Source organism: Protopterus annectens, chromosome 2.part1 (assembly GCF_019279795.1).
Source record: "Protopterus annectens isolate FY-2018-M chromosome 2.part1, PAN1.0, whole genome shotgun sequence".
In the NCBI taxonomy this organism is placed as follows: domain Eukaryota; kingdom Metazoa; phylum Chordata; order Ceratodontiformes; family Protopteridae; genus Protopterus; species Protopterus annectens.
This window is the reverse complement of record NC_056729.1, coordinates 542,485,893-542,507,079: the sequence shown is the minus strand read 5'-3', so window position 1 is coordinate 542,507,079 and position 21,187 is coordinate 542,485,893. Positions and strand designations below refer to the sequence as shown.

At 42.8% G+C, this 21,187-nt stretch overlaps 1 pseudogene; it reads right to left on the bottom strand.

The window, feature by feature from the left end:
* Positions 1–9,959: 9,959 nt before the first annotated feature.
* The window catches only part of LOC122794862, a 146,592-nt pseudogene continuing 135,364 nt past the window's right edge, over positions 9,960–21,187 (bottom strand).

Here is a 21,187-nt window from a genome sequence, read left to right as displayed (position 1 = left end):
TGCAAGATCAGGACCCTTCAAAGAAGGGGAAAACTTCTCGGTCTGTCCAGGCTAGGGGGATGGCGGGCTGGACGCAAGAAAGAAGGCGAGAGAAGACAACAAACATGGAACGTTATGGTAGGTACATAACTTCTCAATGTTAAGTTGTCAATCTCGCCTTCATTCTTGTTGGATGGGACCGCGTCCCCAGCACCTTCATCCTGGGTGGCTCATTGGAACAGACTCTTGAGAACGGTGGAACCAAAGTTTGCCCTGCTTCTGGAGGCCATGTCCAATTTGTAATGCGATACAAAGGTATGAGGAGAAGCCCATGTGGCTGCCGCGCAAATAGTGTCTATTGGTAGTCTGGCTTGAAAGGCTGTTGATGTGGCTAGTGCCCTGGTTGAATGGGCTCTTGGCCTAGAAGGCAATTCTTTGCCTCTGAGTTGGTAAATATACGTGATCAAAGAAGAGAGCCACCTAGACAAAGTTACCTTGGATACTGGAAAGCCTTTCCTATTTTCTGCATAAGATAAAAAGAGTTGATCAGATTTCCCAATTTGTTTAGTTCTGTCCAAATAATATCGGAGCTGACGATGAACATCCGGCCAATGTAGTTTTTGCTCCGCTCTGTTCGTATAATTAGGGAAGAAAACTGGGAGGTCAATTGATTGATTTAAATTTGTCTGTGAAGCCACCTTGGGTATGAAAGAGGGGTTCGTTCTTAGAGAAACTCTGTCTTTGTGGAAGACTAAGTAAGGAGGACGAATGCAGAGGGCATGAAGTTCAGGTACTCTCCTAGCAGATGTAACAGCGACCAGGAATAGTGTTTTCCAGGAAAGTAATTTCAGTGAACAGGAAGCCGCAGGTTCAAAGGGAGGTAGAATCAAGGATGTTAAAACTAGGTTTAGATCCCACTGTGGTGGAGGATCTTTGATCGGAGGTTTGAGTAAAAAGACACCTCTCAGGAATGCTTTGCAAAGCTTATGGGACATGATGCTGCAGTCCGACAGACCTATGTGAAAATTTGAAATGGCTGCCAACTGAACTTTTACTGTGGAGGATGAAGACCCTGAATGAAAAATTTCACCTAGGAAATCTAAGACCGAGTGAATTGGAGCAGTGAACGGATCTATATTTCTAGCCTTTGCCCAGAAGGAAAAACGTTGCCATTTACTAGTGTAAATCCTTCTGGTAGAAGATTTAAGGGAAGCTACTATAATATCCCTGACGGGATTTGAAATCATAGGAAGCCTGGCTAGGGACGGAAGTGGAGCAACCAAGCAGTGAGGTTGAGAGAATGAAGGGATTGGTGCAGCTGCCCCGACTGATGGGCCAAAAGATCTGGCACTGGATCCAGATGCCAAGGCTGCTCCAAGAGATAACGATGCAGGAACAGAAACCATATCTGTCGAGGCCAATAAGGGGCAATGAGAATCATCTTGACTCTCAAGGCAGTTGCTTTCTGAATTACCTGTGATATTAACGGAAGGGGTGGAAAGGAGTAAAGAAGTCCCCGAGGCCAATCGTGGACTAGAGCGTCTCTGGGGGGATGGCCTGGCAGGGGGAAGAGAGTGAAGAAGTCGGGGGATTTGCTGTTTTGAGGTGTAGCAAAAAGATCGCAGCAAGGAAGGCCCCACTTCTGAAAAATCTCTTCCGTCACAGATTGTTTGAGAGACCACTCGTGTGGCATGAGGATAGCTTTGCTCAACCTGTCCGCTATGATGTTGGACTTCCCAGGGATATGCGATGCTATCAGAAACTGCTGAGAAGAGATCGCCCATTGCCAAAGTCTGAGAGCTTCTCGACACAGGGGATAGGACTTGGTTCCGCCCTGCTTGTTGATATACCACACTACGGACATATTGTCCATTCAGATTGCAATAGTCCCCAGGGGAAGAGAGTCTTGGAGGGCTTGCAAAGTCAAAAGCACTGCTCTCATCTCCAGGACATTTATGTGCAGGTGGCATTCGAAAGGTTGCCATGTGCCGTGGACCGTCCTGCCCTGAAAATGCCCCCCCACTCGATCAGGGAGGCGTCCAATGTGACCGTGGCGACCGGAGAGGTGGGAATAAAGGGTCTGCCTTGATGGACTTGATGGGAGTTCATCCACCAAGAGAGATGATTTTTGCAAATTGGAGTTATCATGATCTTGTAGTGCATGGGCAGTTGTTGGAAAGACCATTGGGCGAAAAGCATCCACTGTAGAAGACGCATGTAAAAACGGGCAAGAGGAAGAAGTGTGATGGCGGCCGCCATGAGCCCTAATACTTTCAGGACATACCTGGCCTGAATTCTGTCGCTCTGAAGCAGAACATGGACATGATTTTGGATATCTAAAATCCTTTGATCTGTTAGTTTTGCTGAAAGCTGCATGGTGTCCAAGTTGGCGCCTATAAAGGTAATAGATTGACAAGGCAACAAGGCAGACTTTTTGAAATTTATAGAGAATCCTAGCCCTCTGCAAATGTGGATGGTGTAATCTCTGGCCTGAAGAAGTTGATGCCTGGTGGTGGCGTTGAGGAGCCAGTCGTCTAGATATGGAAACACCTGGAATCCTTGATGCCTCAGGTGAGCCGTAACCGCTGCCATACATTTGGTGAACACTCTGGGGGCTGTAGTGAGACCAAAGGGCAGGGCTCTGAATTGGTAGTGACTGGCCCCCAGCCGGAAGCGGAGAAACCTCCTGGAGCGCCTGTGAATTTAGATGTGATAGTACGCGTCCTGAAGGTCCACAGAGCACATCCAATTGTCCTTGCCCAGAAAGGGTAGAATGGACTGTAGCGTGACCATCCGGAATCTTGTCTTTTTTACAAACTTGTTTAGTTTGCTGAGATCTAATATTGGTCTCCAGTCCCCTGTTTTTTTTTTGGTACCAAAAAGAACTTTGAGTAGATTCCGGATCCTATTTGGTCTGCTGGGACTGGCTGGATGGCCCTTTTTGCTAGTAGTTTTGAAATTTCTAGCACTGCTTGTTCCCTTAGACTGGGTGGAACGTCTGGAAGGGATCCCTTTTGTTGAGTTGGGGTTTGGATAAAGGGAATTTTGTAACCCTCGGATATAACCGACTGTACCCATTTGTCTAAAGTAAGGGAGAGCCAGGCTTTTGGGTACAGCGATAATCTTCCCCCGACTGCCTCCAAAGGTGGACAGTCGGGCAACATCTCAGGGATGTTGGAAGGGTTTGTCAGAGAGAGACTCTCTGTTACCCTGATTCTGCGGACCCCCTCTGCCTCTTGGGCGGCGTCTGTTGTTGTTACCCCCTCTGCCTCTGGGGGTAAACTGACCTCTTGCATCAGGCGTGACTCCTTGTGATTTGCGGAACCACATTTTTCCACCCTTTTAACCCTTAGGACATGGTCTGGAAGGGGTGGAGAAATGGACTCCTACAGCAGAAAGAGTCTTGCCATCTTTCTCGCATCTGGTCAAGGTGTCTTTCACTTGAGGGCCAAACAACGTCGAACCATCAAAGGGGGAGTTAGTGAAGGACGCCTTGAAGGGGTCTGCAAAATTACAAAGCCACATCCAGGCATGACGCCTTAAGGCCACACCTGTGCCTGCAGCCCTACTCGCTCCATCGGCTGCATAGGAAATGAGCCGCATGGAGGAGTTAACAATGGAGTTTAGGGTTCCCAGCTGTGAGTTGATTTTCTCTTGGGACCCAGCAGCTGACGGATCCTGTAAAACGTCACCCAACTCTTTGAGAACATCTCTCTGAAGGCGGGTGAAGTGACACAAGTAATTCAGCGACCGCATGGCAAAGGTTGCTGAAGAAAACATCCGCTTGCCGTACCTATCCATAGTCCTAGAATCCTTGTTAGGAGGATGGATAGGTACTGAAGGATCGGCTAGTTCCTTCTTGGTGGCTGCAGCCACCACCACAGCATCAACCGGGACACCTTTTGTTAGAAATTGCCTATCCGCTGGAGCCGTAATAAATTTAGAAGGCCTCCGTGGGGTGGGTTCCACCGAATCCGGGGCCGTCCACGCCTTCCATGCCACCACGTCCATAAGGGGGTTGAAAGGCGGAGACACCCAGGAGGTGGAGGGTCGATAACCAAACGCCTCCAGGTAAACCGACTCATCCTCAGAAGGATTAAGGGAAGACCAGTTCCCTCTCTGTTTCAGGATTTCAAGGATGTCTGAGAAGGAGACATCCTCAGAGGGGGACCTTGGGGATCCTTCCGACTCATCCAAGTCGGTATCGGATGTAATGGACTCAGGGGAGTCCACATGCTTCCTCTTACATGTCCTCTTGCACGGAGGTTCACCTGAAGGGTCAGGAGAAGCCTCGGAAGAGGAAAATATTCCCAGTGGGGAAACCTGAGGCGTTGGGTCTCTGGGTCTGGGAGCAAGAGAGTGGGAAGAGACGTCAGCAGGCACTGTAGTGGGAGGAGCTGATGGAGCTGACTGTTGACTGTGCCCTGGGGCTAGTACACTCCTCATCACCTCGAAGGCTCCCCTATCAGATAGGCCAGAGGTTTCTCCCTCTGCTTCTCTTTCCTGGCCTCCCTCACCTCCGAAGCCACAGTGGGAGGTTGAGTCCCGGTCGGAGGGGGGCAGGAGTGGCCGTTACTGAAGACTGGGTAACAGTCACAGTAAGTACCGGAGGCCGGAGCCGGGTCTGGGGGCAAAAGGCTCGCCAGAACCAGCTTCGACCTCTGATCCTTAAGTGCCCTGGGGTTGAACGCAGTGCAAATCGCGCAACCCGAAGAGAAGTGTTCAACCCCAAGGCACCTAACGCACCGAGTGTGGCCATCAGCCGGTGAAAGCTTGTGACCACACTCGGTGCATTTTGAAAAAATGGCTTTAGGGGCCTCCGACATCACAGAAAGTAAAACACACTCACTAGGCCCCTACACACTACACACACACACACACACACACACACACACACAAACTGAGACCAGCGAGGGCAGGGAGGAAAACTAAATTAAAATTTAAGCTAATTTAAGCTTAAAAAAAGGAAGAGAAATTAGCGTTAAGGGGAAACCTAAATGCACACACACAGACACTCGTTTAAAGAAATACAAGAAAAAAGTTGAAAACTGTTTTTCTCACAGAATCACCAAGAGCTCTGGAATCTAGCTGTTGCTTGAAGAGCGGCAAACTAGATCTGGGGTCAGTCAGGGTTGGCAGGGGATTATGGGTAAAGGGAGGAGCTAGGAGCTCGGATCTATGCTGTGATAGAAGTTGCCGGCTCGGATCTGAGATCGGATCCGTATCCCAAAGGTTGCTGACAAATGAAGTCCTACTTCAGATAAAATGTTAGTATTGCTGTGTTCTACTTTGATACTAGTTTGTCCAAGCTTTGTCTCTTTGAAACATGATGTTTTTAGTTTCCTTAGTTACCTATTGACTTTTCGTTATTTGTATAGGCTAGGTAGTTACGAATATTTATAAAGGTCTCATTAAAGTATGACACAGAGGCATCAAGTGTTGTGAATTTCACTATGTTCCAGTTATACTGGGTCAGAGTATTGATAAAGGGGTCTTTGTTAAATGTTATTGTATTACGTACTTGATCATAAATTACGTTTTTGGATTAGGTACTGTAGTTTCTGTCCGAAACGTAGGGACGGTGGTTGCTTATTGTGTTTGGCAGACATCCAAATGTTTAAATTGCGTTTATCAAATGTAAAGTTGAGTGTCTGTAAGACTTCTTGTTGATTCTAATGATGGAGGTGATTGTGTGAAGCCATATAAGTTAGCTAATTCTGTGAGAGTGTCTGTTGCTTGTCTGCAGTGAGGTCACCTAGTATAATAGTTTCTTGCTCATACGTTCATAGGTTTGAACAAATTGTCCAGGCCTCAATGCTATCAATGAATACTCATTCCTCAAGAAATGTTTCATAGGCTTTCTTACCAGCCCAGGTGTCTCAGGTTTGATTTGCAGGTCTACAGATTTTTAGACCTCCTTATCTAGATCGGGATTTCATTCCATACTTTGGTGATTTTGACTGTAACATGTGAATTCCCAGTATAGATCTTCCTTCTTTTGACACAAATTTCATATATAGTGTCTAAAAGTCTTTGGACAGTTCTGTTCTGTACATTAACTATAAAACAGGGTTGTTAAATAAGTTATATGCCTGTAGCAGAAAGAAAACAATTTTAAGTACATATAGCCCCGTAATCTAAGTGACTTAATGATATAATTCTCAGTATATTTTCTCTGGACACCTTCTAAAAATTTTAATTGAGTTTCACAGTAAGTGCAAAATATGTTATTATAGTCAATAATGGGTCTGATGTAAGTTATATACACCATAACTAAACATTATTTGTATCTTTTTTAAAGATTTCTTAAGTAACCCTATATTTAATTGTTTTAGTACTGATAGCCCTGACACGATGGTTAAAAGATAGATGCAATAATAAGGCTAAGATCTTTATATAATTGGCCTCTTATAGTAATACGCCTGTCAAATAGATGGGAATTTTTTGAATTTTATTTGAGTAACACATCATTTTGCATTTATGCAGGCTAAACCTTAATCCAGTATATTGTGTACAAATATGTAATAATATCATTGGCATCAAATTTATTTTGATTTATAAAACCAATTTTACAACAGTCGGCATATTTCTGGACCCCAACGTTGGTGTTCCTTGAAGTACTAGGAAAAAAACAAGCTTAATCAGCACTGGGCCTAAAAATGACCCTTGAGGAACATAATGTTACAGACAGAAAATTTGAAAGAACTTTACATATCTTCACACAATGCTATCTGTCAGTTAACCAGTTCATGATTTATGACCCACCTAACAATGTAATAATTAATGTTAGATTCAAAGTGTCAGTGAATGGAATGGCAGACATTTAGGCTTCGGCAAGATCCAAAAAGGTCACACCTAGAGACAAACCCATATGCAAAACCATATGATCATAAAAGCATACTAAGTTACTCATAGTAGATCTTTGTTTTATGAAACCAGGTTGATCAAAATCCATAATTGTTAATCTGAAGCCTAAGATATCTATTAGTTCTCACAAACATCTTTCAAAGCACTCACATACCAGAGGTGTCAAACTTATGGGCCTATAATCGCTAATGATATCTTTCTTGTCATTTTTATGTACAGAGGTAATGCAAGATAATTTCAATTATAAGGAACAATACTGTTTACAGTAATTAATTAAAATAAATTGAAAATGTGTATAAGAACCTCTTTCATCGTTAGTAAACAGGCACTAGATATCTTATTTGGGTCCATAGATTAAATCTTCTTAAATTTGGAGAAGGCATTCCTATTAATTGAATCTGAAAAAAAAGAGGACAAGGACCAGAGACAAGTTATCTGATCTGTAATAGAAACAGGAGAACAAAGATCCTGACTTACAGCAGAATAATATTTATTAAAATCACTTGGTATAGTAAAATCATTGGTTAATACTGCATCACTATTCAAACTAGTTTCAATAGATGATGCACATGTATCTAATGAATTAATATATCTGTAAAATGCTTTTTATCTGTGGATTTACTTTTTTGTGTCTTTCGGCTTTTCCCGGGTAGGGGTCCCCACAGCGGAACTCTGGTCCGCTGATGATTGGCAGTTGATTTTTACGTGCCGAGTTGCCAGCCCTGATGCACAACCTTCACCGAAGGTACGCCCATTCACGCATGTCTCCATGCAGAAGACGCTCTAGCTTAGAGTCAAACCGGACAGCATCTTACTGTGAGGCGACAACACTACCGCAGCACCACCACCGCGGTATCTGTGGATTTACTAATCAATTTATTTTCATAGTTATTCTTAGCTGATTTTATTTCTGATTTTAATTTTTTACAAATTGAGTCATTTTTTTTTTCTTATTTACATTAGTAGGAAACCTTGTTACGATTTTATACTGTCTTTTTTTCGATGAAGCAGAAAAAAGCACCAAAAGGTAAACTATTGAAACAAAGAACAAAGTAGCAGGCTCCAAACCTTTTGTATAGTCCATGATATATGAAATAACTGTTGAAATATCACAGCACAAACAATTCCACAAGAAGTTCAGGCTCCAAACCTTGTTTAATATATTAGTCCAGGATATATGAAAAAAGCGGTTAAAATGCCACAGCACAAACAATTCCACAAGAAGTTAAGCACTTTCACTTAGGTCTATCTCAAGCTTCATCAGAACATGGAATAAAATCAATCAGCCACTTTTAAACAAATTCAAAAATTGTCAGCCAATAGTATCATCTCATGCATAATTAATTAAATAAATTAATTCCCCTGCATTATGTAAAACCATAGTAAAATATATGTTGTAGTAAACCCTTGTGTTAAAACAGTAGCAACCAAGATGAATACACATATTCTAGCTGCCATAGTAAAATACATACTGCCATGAATCCTTGTTTTAAAACAATAACAAACAAAATGAATGCATATACTCTTTCCTTTTCTAAAGTTTAGCTGCCCTTAATTTAAGGACACTGTTAATACTAACATAATCATTCAGTCCTGGTGTTTTAGTTGAATCCAGCCTTAGCTGCCAGTATAGTTCTTTGTATTCTAAAAGGACTTCCCACAGTCTACCCCTTATATCTGGTTTCACTTGTTCCAAGTACAGAGAACTTGAAAATACAATTCTTACAGTCTTTCTTGTGTCTAAATAAGGCATGTGTCTTTTTTTCTGGGAGATTTCATACAAGTGTTCATATATTCTTCTTTTCAATGGTCTCTCTATCTTGCCTATATAAAAGCTGAGGCATGTCTGACAGATGCTGATGTACACAACCCCTTTGCTGTTGCAATTAAAATGCTCCTTAAATTTCATTTTAAACTTTCTGGATGGGATACTAATACTTTCCTACTCTAAAATGTTACTGCATTGTTGACAAAAAACACACCTATATGTTCCCCCTTTCTTGTGGGGTATAACTGTAGTTTTATCACTACCATGGCTTTCCAGCATTTCCTTTAAATTCATATCTCTCTTTTTAATAAATGTCGGTACTGATGGAATAATTTTGCTGGTTTCGCTATTTATAACCAAAAGTTTCCAGTACTTCCTAATGATGTTCTCAATTTCACTGGAATAAAATGTGTGTGTATGTGTGTATAAATGCCATTTCATAATTCAGCCCTTTATTTTCCATATTATGATTACTTTGTGGTAAAGTTTTCCCCAAAATTGGGTCATATTTTCCTTTCCTCCCTTGGTTCACTTCTTTCATCAGTTGATTAATCAAGTTCTCGGGGTACCCATTCTCTGAGAAGAACCCCTTCATCACCTTCATTTCCTCTAAGAAAACCCGATCCTCAGTCAACATCCTTGACGCCCTAATTAATTGCCCCTTAATAATACCCTTCTTTTGATTAAAGGGGTGCTCACTCTGAAAATGTAAATAGGAGTTTGAGTGCGTGGGTTTTCAGAAAATCTTGGAATGGAATTTCTTCTCTTCCCTAACCTTATATATGGTCACATCTAAATAATTAATGAATTCTTGTGAAGTGTGCCAAGTAAATTTCAAAAAGGAAGTTGTAGTCCCAATATATTCCAAAAATTGATTTAACTGGGTTTCCATCCCCTTCCAGAAAAGACAAATATCGTCTAAAAATCTGGTGTATAAGGAAATATAGTTAGTTGTTTGGAGCCTGCTATGGTGTTTCTTGTTTCAATATTTTACTTTTTGGTGCTTTTTTCTGCTTCTTGGTAGTTTTACACCATGGCGGAATCTCCGGAACCTGTTTTGTTATCCGGAGGAATTATTAATAAGTTCTTGGTGAATTTGGACAAACCGGTCACTCGGACCAAGTTTCAGAGGTTGCTGGACCTGGTGGAATGGACTGCGGCGAATCAGCCGATCCAGAACAACTTTGTTAACAGCAGTCTGCCAGGGAACCAACAGCAGTATAAGGCAGAGAACAACCACCAACTACAAGTCGCAAATGGGCTGAACAGCTAAGAAAATAGAGGGACAGCAACTTCTTTTACCTTTAATACTCAAAAGGAGCATTGTACTCGTGGACTTAATTATTTAAACAACAACAACAGTGATTTTGATTTCTCGGCATGGGCTGGTAAGCGTTTTAACTTTTTTGAAACTCAGCAACCCAGTGCTGAAACATATACGGACACATTATTGACTTTTAAAAACAAATTAATGCAACTTAAGGGGTTGCAAATGGAGACAGATTATTTAAATGAGTGTATAAATGTACGAAGGGTGCCTAAAGGGCTGAGAACTGTCAAATATCCAAACAATGTTGATGTTAACAGTATTTATCACAAAGAACTGACAGAGTTATTTAACAACTTTGGTATAGAACTTTTAAAGCTCATGGTGAGAAATTACTGTGAACAGAGGGACAAATTGTTGACAGAAGTCAACAACTTGCATGTGAAATTGACTTCTGACTTAATGTTTGATGTTGAAAAAACAAAGTATGCTAATATTTTTTGTGAAGTTGATAAACACTGTAACAGGGTGTTGGAAAGGAAAATAAAGAAATGAAGAGGGACTTAACTGGGTACAAGGAAGGGAGGGCATTTCCCACACCACCTGGTAGCAAGGTAACTTTAAATCATGATGAGCACTGACAACAACGAAGTGTTTGAAGTCACTGATGAACACACTTCTACCCCTTTTGGTGGAGACCCTTTAGACAATACACCCCCGGGCCCCAGGAGATGTGAAAGAATAGCAGAGAAACAGAGAACCAACAACCACTGGCAGTACAGAAATACATACAACAGGGGGAGGGGCGAATTTGAGAAGGGGAAACTTTCAGAAACCCTTCCACAAGAGCAATTAATGGAATTAGTGAGAGGACAGATAGAAAACAATGAGATTGTACTGGGGATATACAATAAAGTGGTGATTATTAAAGACAATTTTCATATATTTAATTATACAGATTTAACTGTAGATGAAACTTTTTTTCAGTTATTCACTAAGGGGTTTCACTATGTCTCCACTAGACCCTTGAGCACAGTGAATTATCTCATTGAATTGAAATTATTCATGAGAAAGTTAAATGTAAAATGTTTATTCAAGAACACAACAGGATAAACCAACAATTTGGCTAGGAAAAGTACCTACAACCCCCCTTTAAATCTCACTTTAAAAGTTTTTGAAGAGCTGGTAGAAAATGAGATAAGGAAGCTGAACAACAGACCAACAACTGTGACTAATTTTTTGGAAAGTGATAGAAGAGTGGTTGAAATGTTGAAAAATAGAGGTTGCAGAGTAATGAAACCTGATAAAGGGGGTGGGGTGGTACTAATGGATGCCACTGATTATGAGACTAGGATGTTGGAAATTTTAAATGATGAATGCAAATACAGTATTGTTTCTGGAAATGAAGTCTCTATAGCCTATTCTAAGGTGGACTACTTAATTAATGATCATTTCTTTCAGGGTACTATAGACACAAATTTATTAGACTATTTAACAGTAGCTAGGCCGAAGATCCCAGTTGTGTATGGAATCTCAAACACACATAAAAATGTGGAGAGGCCACCTTTTAGACCAATAGTGGCAGGAGCAGGCTCCAAACTGGAACCTTGGCTAAATACGTAGATACAATGTTGAAAAGTTATGTAACATCTTTAAAAGGACTCCTGGGATTTTTTAAGTAAAGTCACCTATGACAAATATGAAGATGAAGTATGTATGGTGACTATTGATGTGATAGAATTAGAAGTTATGTACCTACCATAACGTTCCATGTTAGTTGTCTTCTCTCGCCTTCTTTCTTGCTGGATGGGTTCGGAGCCGATCCTCGGCTCCGACTCGGCACTTGCTTTAGCTTGAGAACTCCTTTTACCAGCTCAAGGCAACCCTATATTCCATGATGCAAGGCAGAACTACCTCAGATCTCGTTTGGTAGCTAACCTACCTTGCTAAGGACTAACCTAACATAATTAGGAAAACAAGTTCATAAAAAGAGTCCTCATATGAAGGCTCAGGAGGAAAACAACCTGATAGGAACTCTTCAAGATCTGTCCAGGCCAGGGGAAGGAGGGAGGGACGCAAGAAAGAAGGCGAGAGAAGACAACTAACATGGAACGTTATGGTAGGTACATAACTTCTAAATGTTAAGTTGTCAATCTCGCCTTCATTCTTGCTGGATGGGACCGCGTCCCTAGCACCTGTATCCCGAGTGGCTCAATGGAACAGACTCTTGAGAACTGTGGAACCAAAACTGGCCCTATCTCTGGAGGCCAAGTCCAACTTGTAATGAGAGACAAAGGTATGAGGCGTGGCCCAAGTAGCTGCTGCACAAATAGTATCAATGGGTAGTCTATCCTGAAAGGCTGCAGAAGTGGATAGACTCCTGGTTGAGTGTGCTTTTGGTTTAGAAGATAGCTGCTTGCCTCTGAGAGAGTACACAAAGGAAATGGTGGAAGTCAACCATCTGGATAAGGTCACTTTAGAAACTGGAAGACCTATCCTGTTTTCTGCATAGGAGACAAATAGTTGGTCCGATTTCCTGAATTGTTTAGTTCTATGCAAATAGTACCTGAGCTGACGATGGACATCCAAAAAATGAAGCTTCTGTTCAGCTCTGTCGGAATAGTTTGGGAAGAAGACTGGTAGATCTATAGATTGGTTAATATTGGTTTGAGATACAACTTTGGGGAGAAAGGAAGGGTTAGTTCTTAATGATACCCTGTCCTTATGAAAAACCAAGTAAGGGGAACAAATGCAGAGAGCTTGAATCTCGGAAACCCTTCTTGCTGAAGTGACAGCCAGTAAGAATATAGTTTTCCAGGTCAATAACTTCAAAGAACATGAAGCAGACGGTTCGAAGGGAGATAGTATCAAGGATGCCAACATTAAGTTTAGATCCCATTGCGGAGGAGGATGCTTTATAGGTGGCTTTAGGAGAAAAACTCCTCTCAGAAAGGCCTTGCATAATCTATGAGACATAATGTTATTGTCATGCAAGCCAACATGATACTTGGAAATAGCAGCCAGTTGTACTTTAACTGTAGATGACGAGGATCCTGAATGAAAAACCTCCGCCAGGAAATCTAAAACAGAATGTACAGGAGCAGTAAAGGGATCAATATTCCTGGAATTTGCCCAAATAGAAAAACGTCGCCACTTGCTAGCATAAACAGTCCTAGTGGACGACTTTAAGGAAGACACTAAGATGTCTCTGACTGAGTCAGAGATCATCGGAAGCCTGGCTAGGGAAGGAAGTGGAGCAACCAAGCAGTGAGGTTGAGAGAATGAATGGCCCGGTGCTGCTGACCCGACTGGTGGATCAAGAGATCCGGAACTGGGTCCAGATGCCAGGGCTGCACCAGAAGGTGACAATGCAGAGACGGAAACCAAATTTGTCGAGGCCAATAAGGGGCAATGAGAATCAACTTGGCCCTCAAAATGGTGGCTTTCTGAATGACTTGTGGAATCAAGGGAAAAGGAGGAAAAGTGTACAGAAGTCCCCGAGGCCTGGGGTTAGAGAGTCTCTCAGGGGTTGGCCTGGAAGGGGAAAGAGGGTGAAAAAATCGGGGCACTTGTTGTTTTGAGGAGTAGCAAAAAGATCGCAACAAGGAGTGCCCCACTTCAGAAAAATCTGATCCACTACAGATTGATTGAGAGACCACTCGTGAGGCATCAGAATGGATCTGCTCAGCCTGTCCGCCAAGAGGTTGGACCTGCCGGGGATGTGCGTTGCTATCAGAAACCGATGAGAGGAGATTGCCCATTGCCAAAGTCTGAGAGCTTCTCGACACAACGGATAGGACCTGGTCCCGCCCTGCTTGTTGATGTACCAGACCACGGACATATTGTCCGTTTGTACTGCAATAGTCCCCGTGGGAAGAAAGTCGTTGAGGGCCTGCAACGTTAAAAGCACCGCTCTCATCTCCAGGACATTTATGTGCAGATGGTATTCTATGGGTTGCCACGTCCGTGGACCATCCTGCCCTGATAATGCCCCCACCCGATCAGAGAGGCATCCGTAGTGACTGTGGCAACTGGAGGAGGGAAACAAAGGGTCGGCCCTGATGAAGAAGAGGGAAGATATCCACCAATTCAGATGAGTTCTGCACGACTGTGTGACTAAGATTTCGTGCCTCATCGGGAGACTGTGGTACGACCACTGCGTGAATAGCATCCACTGCAGAAGACGCATGTGGAAGCGAGCCAGTGGTAGTAGAACAATGGCCGCAGCCATAAGACCTAGAACCTTCAGTATAAATCTGGCTTTGACCTTGCTGCTCTGCAATAGAATTCGAACGAATTTTTGGATGTCCAGAATTCTTTGATCTGTTAGTCTGGCTAACATTTTGACGGTGTTTAATTCTGAGCCTATAAAGGTGATAGATTGGCAAGGCAGCAGAGAAGATTTTTCGAAATTTACTGAAATTCCCAAACTCCTGCAAAGCTGTAGAGTGTAGTCTCTGGTCTGAAGAAGCTGACACCTGGTGGCGGAGAGGAGCCAGTCGTCCAAATAAGGAAACACCTGGAATCCTTGACGTCTCAGATGAGCTGTGACCACTGCCATGCATTTGGTAAACACTCTGGGGGCTGAAGTGAGGCCAAAGGGCAGGGCTCTGAATTGGTAATGACTGGTCCCTAGCCGAAAGCGGAGAAACCTTCTGGAGCGCCTGTGAATCTTTATGTGATAGTACGCGTCCTGAAGGTCTATAGAGCACATCCAGTTGTCCTTGCCCAGAAAAGGCAGAATGGACTGAAGCGTGACCATCCGGAATCTTGTCTTCTTGACAAATCTGTTTAGACTGCTCAGGTCTAATATTGGTCTCCAATCTCCCGTCCTTTTGGGGACCAAAAAGAATCTCAAGTAGACGCCGGATCCTACCTGGTCTGCCGGCACAGTCTGGACGGCTCTTTTTCCTAGGAGCTTTGAAACCTCCTGTTCTGCCAAATCCCTTTGACCGAGTGAGATGTCTGGAAGGGATTGTTGAGGCACGGATACCTTCAAGGGGATTTTGTAACCCTCGGATATGATCGACTGTACCCACATATCTTGTGAGAGGGAATGCCAGGCTACTGGGTACAGCAAAATCCTTCCCCCGACTGCCTCCAAGGGTGGACAGTCGGGCAACACCTCAGGGATGCTGAAAGGGCTTCTCAGGAAGAGACTCCCTGTTGCCCTAGTTCTGAGGACCCCCTGCCTCTAGGGCGTCTATTATTGTTACCCCTCTGCCTCTGGAGGTAAACTGACCACGTGTGTCCGGTGTAGCTCCTTGGGCTTTGCGGAACCACATCTTCCCCCCCTTCTGACCCTTGGGATATGGTCTAGAAGGAGTGGAAAATGGACTCCAACGGCAGAAAGAGTTTTACCGTCCTGCTCACACCTGGTCAAGGTATCCTTCACCTGAGGTCCGAACAAAGCCGAACCATCAAAGGGGGTATTAGTGAAGGACGCCTTAAAGAGGTCCGCAAAATTACAAAGCCGCATCCAGGCTTGGCGTCTAAGAGCAACTCCTGTGCCTGCGGCCCTGCTCGCTCCATCGGCCGCATAGGATATGAGCCGCATGGAGGAGTTGGATAGGGAATTCAGGATTGCTAGCTGTGAGGCAATCTTTTCTTGAGCCCCAGCAGCAGAAGGATCCTGGACCACTTCACCCAGTTCTTTGAGAATATCTCTTTGAAGCCTGGTGAAGTGACAAAGGTAGTTCAGCGAACGCATAGCAAAGGTCGCTGAAGAAAACATCCGCTTTCCATACCTGTCCATGGTCCTAGAATCCTTGTTAGGAGGATGGACAGGTACTGAAGGATCCGCCAGTTCCTTTTTAGTGTCCGCCGCCACCACCATAGCATCCACAGAGACGCCCTTGGAAAGAAACTGTTTGTCCGTAGAGGCCGTGATAAACTTGGATGGTCTCCTGGGGACAGGTTCCACAGAATCTGGAGCCACCCACGCCTTCCGAGCCACTACCTGCATAAGTGGGTCGAAAGGCGGAGACACCCAGGAGGTGGAGGGTCGGGATCCAAAAGCCTCCAGGTATACCGACTCATCCTCGGAGGGATCAATGGATGGCCAATTCCCCCTCTGTTTGAGGAGCTCAAGGATGTCTGAAAAGGAGACATCCTCAGAGGGGGATCGTGGGGAACCCTCCGACTCATCTAAGTCGGTATCAGATGTAGTAGACTCGGGGGAGTCTGTGTGTTTCCTCTTACACGTCCTCTTCCGAGGGGGTTCACCTGCCGATCAGGAGAAACTTTGGAAGAGGAGGAAATTCCCAATGGGGAAACCTGGGGCGATGGATCCCTGGGCCTGAGAGCAAGAGGCTGGCAAGAGGTGTCTACAGGCACCGAAGAGGGAGGAGCTAGAGGGATGGACCGTTGACCTGGCTCAGTAGCCAGGACACTCCTCATCACCTCAAAGGCTCCCTCCCGGGAGGCCGGAATATCCCTGATCCGAGGATACAGGAATTCCCGGCTCCACTGAGAGGGAAGGCTCCGAGGCCGATGTCGGTGCCGAGCTTACCAAAGCCGAAGCCCCGAGAGGGAGAGCGGGGTCGGACAAGGGTCCGATGCCACTAGCCCCCTCGGAGCCGACAAGGGAAACCCGACGACCGGATCCCTCCAAGGAAGGCCTCAAGGAGGAGATCGGAGCCGAGGACGACGGAGCCGAAGGATGTATCAGCTCCGGCGCCGAAACAGTCGCTGTCCCGAGAAGCTCCGGCTCCGAACTCTGGTGTGGAGTCGGAGGAGGAAGTTCAAGGGTGAAACAATAGCCGAAGTCTGTTGAGACGGGCTATGGAGCATTTGGGCCAGTGCCTGCGACTTCAACAGCCTGCTTACCACCCTCTCTAAGTCGTGGTCAGACAGCCTGGAAGATCTCGAAGATCGGCTCCGATGGCTCCGCTCCGACAAAAGAGGAGACCCCGGAGCCGAGTGGATACTCTGCAACGAAGGGGACCGAGATCTCTTTCGGGACAAAGTCATCGGAGCCGAAGTCCCCTGAATTCCAGATGGAGCCGAAGGTTTCTCGGCTCCGATGCTGGATAAGGTGTCGGCTCCAGCCGGAGCCGACAAGGCCACAGTAGACCGGGTGTCGGAACCAATCGGTGCCGAACCCACTACTTTGGAAGCAGATAGATCGGTTCCAGCCGGAGCCGATCTCGGCTCCGACGGAGCCGGAGCCACCGGAGGAGGCTTGGATACTGAAGCCTGACCTTCGGTGGCTTAGAAGGTTTACCAGACCCTGTTTTAGAGGGAGAACCTTCTGGCTTAAGTAAGCCACGGAGGATTAACTTATTCCTCCGTTCCTGCAGGACTCTCTGGCTAAAAGAGTGACACAAAACACAGGAGTCCTGCAGGTGCAAAGGCCCCAGGCAGTAAACACAAGAAGTGTGACCGTCTGTCAGAGACATTTTCTGACAGCATGAGTCACACTTCTTGAAGCCTGAGACCTTGCCTTCCTTTGACATATTCCTAAGGAGGAAGTCACACACAAACCCCAACAAACACACACAATTAATCCCCTAACACACAACACACAGGTAGGGATTAACCAATGGGGTCTAGGCCTAACTAAACTTTTATACAATTACCAAAGGAAATAAAAAGTTTTGAATTATAAGGGAATAGGGTGGGCTGTAACACACTACAGACTATAAAAGTGGAAACAAGGGGGAAATAAATCCCTAACTAAGCTTTTTTCTCTTTTGACAAAAAATTACTTACCTCAGCTGGCAAAGGAGACCTCTTTCGCTAAGCGGCAAACGAGATCTGGGGTAGTTCCGCCTTGCATCATGGGATATAGGGTTGCCTCGAGCTGGTAAAAGGAGTTCTCAAGCTAAAGCAAGTGCCGAGTCGGAGCCGAGGATCGGCTCCGAACCCATCCAGCAAGAATGAAGGCGAGATTGACAACTTAACATCTATTTCCCAGCATCCCTTATTTTGAGGGGATGGAATGGTTCCAGGACCTTTTGTTTGAAATAAGTTATTTGACTAATGAACAGAGGAACTTGTTAACTGAATTTATGGAATTAATATTGACAAATTATTTCATGTGTTTTGCAGGGGAATATTATAAACAAGAGAAAGGTGTTGCTATGGGGGTACCATGTGCCCCCCTGTATTCAAACCTAGTTTTATATTATTGGGAGAGGAAGTTCATTTTTGAAAACCTTTGGAATAACTATATTTCCTTGTACACCAGATTTTTAGATGATATTTGTCTTTTCTGGAAGGGGACAGAAACCCACTTAAATTAATTTTTGGAATATATTGGGACTTCAACTTCCTTTTTGAAATTTACTTGGCACACTTCACGAGAATTCATTAATTATTTAGATGTGACCATATATAAGGTTAGGGAAGAGAAGAAATTCCATTCCAAGATTTTCCGAAAACCCACGCACTCGAACTCCTATTTACATTTTCATAGTGAGCACCCCTATAATCAAAAGAAGGGTATTATTAAGGGACAATTAATTAGGGCGTCAAGGATGTGCATTGAGGATCAGGTTGCCTTAGAGGAAATGAAGGTGACGAAGATGTTCTTCTCAGAGAGAGGGTACTCCGAGAACTTGATTAATCAATTGATGAAAGAAGTGAACCAAGGGAGGAAAGGAAAATATGACCCAATTTGGGGGAAAACTTTACCACAAAGTAATCATAATATGGAAAATAAAGGGCTGAATTATGAAATGGCATTTATATACACACATACACACACACACACACACACACACACACACACACACACACACACACACACACACACACACACACACACATTTTAATCCAGTGAAACTGGGAACATAATTAGGAAGTAGTGCAACCTTTTGGTTATAAATAGCGAAACAAGCAAAATTATTCCATCAGGACCAACATTTATTAAAAAGAGAGATATGAATGCTTTAAAACCATGGTAGTGATAACTCTACAGTTAGACCCCACAAGAAAGGGGGGACATATAAGTGTGTTTTTGTCAACAATGTAGTAACATTGTAGAGCAGGAAAGTATTAGTATCCCATCCAGAAAGTTTAAAATTAAATTTAAGGAGCATTTTAATTGCAACAGCAAAGGGGTTGTGTACATCAGCATCTGTCAGACATGCCTCAGCTTTTATATAGGCAAGACAGAGAGACCATTAAAAAGAAGAATATATGAACACTAGTATGAGATCTCCCAGAAAAAAAGACACATGCCTTATTTAGACACAATAAAGACTATAAGAATTGTATTTTCAAGTTCTCTTTACTTGAACAAGTGAAACCAGATATAAGGGGTGGACTGTGGGAAGCCCTTTTAGAATACAAAGAACTATACTGGCAGCTAAGGCTGGATTCAACTAAAAAACCGGGACTGAATGCTCATGTTAGTATTAACAGTGTCCTTAAATTAAGGGCACCTAAACTTTAGAAAAGAAAAGAGTATATGCATTCATTTTGTTTGTTATTGTTTTAAAACAATGATTCATGACAGTATGTATTTTATTATGGCAGCTAGAATATGTGTATTCATCTTGGTTGCTACTATTTTAACACAAGGGTTTACTACAGCATATATTTTACCATGGCTTTAAATAATGCAGGGGAATGAATTTATTTAATTAATTATGCATGAGATGGTACTATTGGCTGTCAATTTTTGAATTTGTTTAAAAGTGGCTGACTGATTTTATTCCATGTTCTCAGGAAGCTTGGGATAGACCTAAGTGAAAGCGCTTAACTTGTGGAATTGTTTGTGCTGTGGCATTTTAACAGTTTTTCATATATCCTGGACTATTTGGGGCCTGAACCTCTTGCAGAATTGTTTGCGCTGTAATATTTCAACAGTTATTTCATATATCCTGGACTATAGAAAAGGTTTGGAGCCTGCTACGGTGTTTTTTGTTTAAATTTTTTTCGATGAAGCTATTCTACCACATAGGAAATTAATTGGTAACATTTTCCAAACAAAAAACAGATTCATTAACACAGCTACCCAATAGTTTCTCCAAGGTACAGTACCCATATTGATACTCCAAGAGATTTAGTAGACAACACTAGTCTGTGTCAGAAGCTAATTAAATATTATATCTCTTTGAATTGGAAAAATAGGCATATATTAACGTGGGAAGGCTTTAAGACTCTAGCTATTAAGCACCTCAAAGCACATAAATACTTATTCCACAACATCAACCACAAACCATTTCTTAAAGAATTTTGGAGAATACTTTTCGAACACATATTAAAATGAATACATGATCCTTTATACCAATTGCTATTTTGTTGTATCTCTTTATTTATAGATGGGCAATGTATAAATGTACATAGTTTATGATGTTTTCTTTTTTTTCTTTTTTTATATTTTGTCATAATGTGTTGTATGTTGCTTGTATTGTTGTTATTATGAAATAAAGCAATAAAGAGAATTAAAAAAAAAGAAAGTTGAGTAAAACTTTTACAATGCTCTAATTGACATATGGTATATATTTTTCCATGAAATAGTATGGTTATATTTAGTTTTGTCTGAAACATAATTTTATTATGGTCAGAACAACCCATGGGACATGCCACTCTTAAATCCTGTATTTTATTTGGAATATTAGTCACAATTAGATCTAAAATATTGTTTCCTTATATATTACTAGTAACCGACTATATTAGTCCATAAAAAGAAATAACATTGTGTCTGATATTTGAAAAAAAAAATTACAATAATATGCTTGACAAATATGTTTGGTCTAATATTGCTGCATACTCAAGTGTGCTAGCTTACACTGCATGTGAATTGTTTTTTACTACTGTTTTTGCTACTTTTCTGTAAAAAAAAAAAAAAACTGTAAGCCTGTTTCCTACCTTTCCTATAACTAGTGTTCCAGATACAGATTTGCTGTATCCAGCCTTTCTGTGTTGGAGGGAAGCCTTCTAGCTTATCAGTGGGAGTGGTAAGCACTAGGTAACCTGTCTACCACATAAGTAGTGGTTCTGGCCCATAATTTGTAGTTATTGGCCGTTTGGGCAATCTCTTCCATCTCTCTCAACTTTCTGATTTGAAAGCCTGCATTTGCACTTGTTTATGTTCTGTAACTCATCTAGTGCAGATACAGATTCTTAGTTTTAGCACTTAAATTTTCTTGTTCATGCTCAGCACTTGTTCAGAACTTGTAAGCACTAAATAAGCTACTAATTACTATAGCACTCTATCTTCCTCATTACCTAGAGGAAAACAGTTTTTGTGCTTACTTTTCTCACTTGCTTAGAGAAAAACAGCTCTTGTACTCACTTTCCTCACTTATCTAGAGGAAAAACCTTGCAACTCTCTTTTTGCGTGGTCTTGCGCA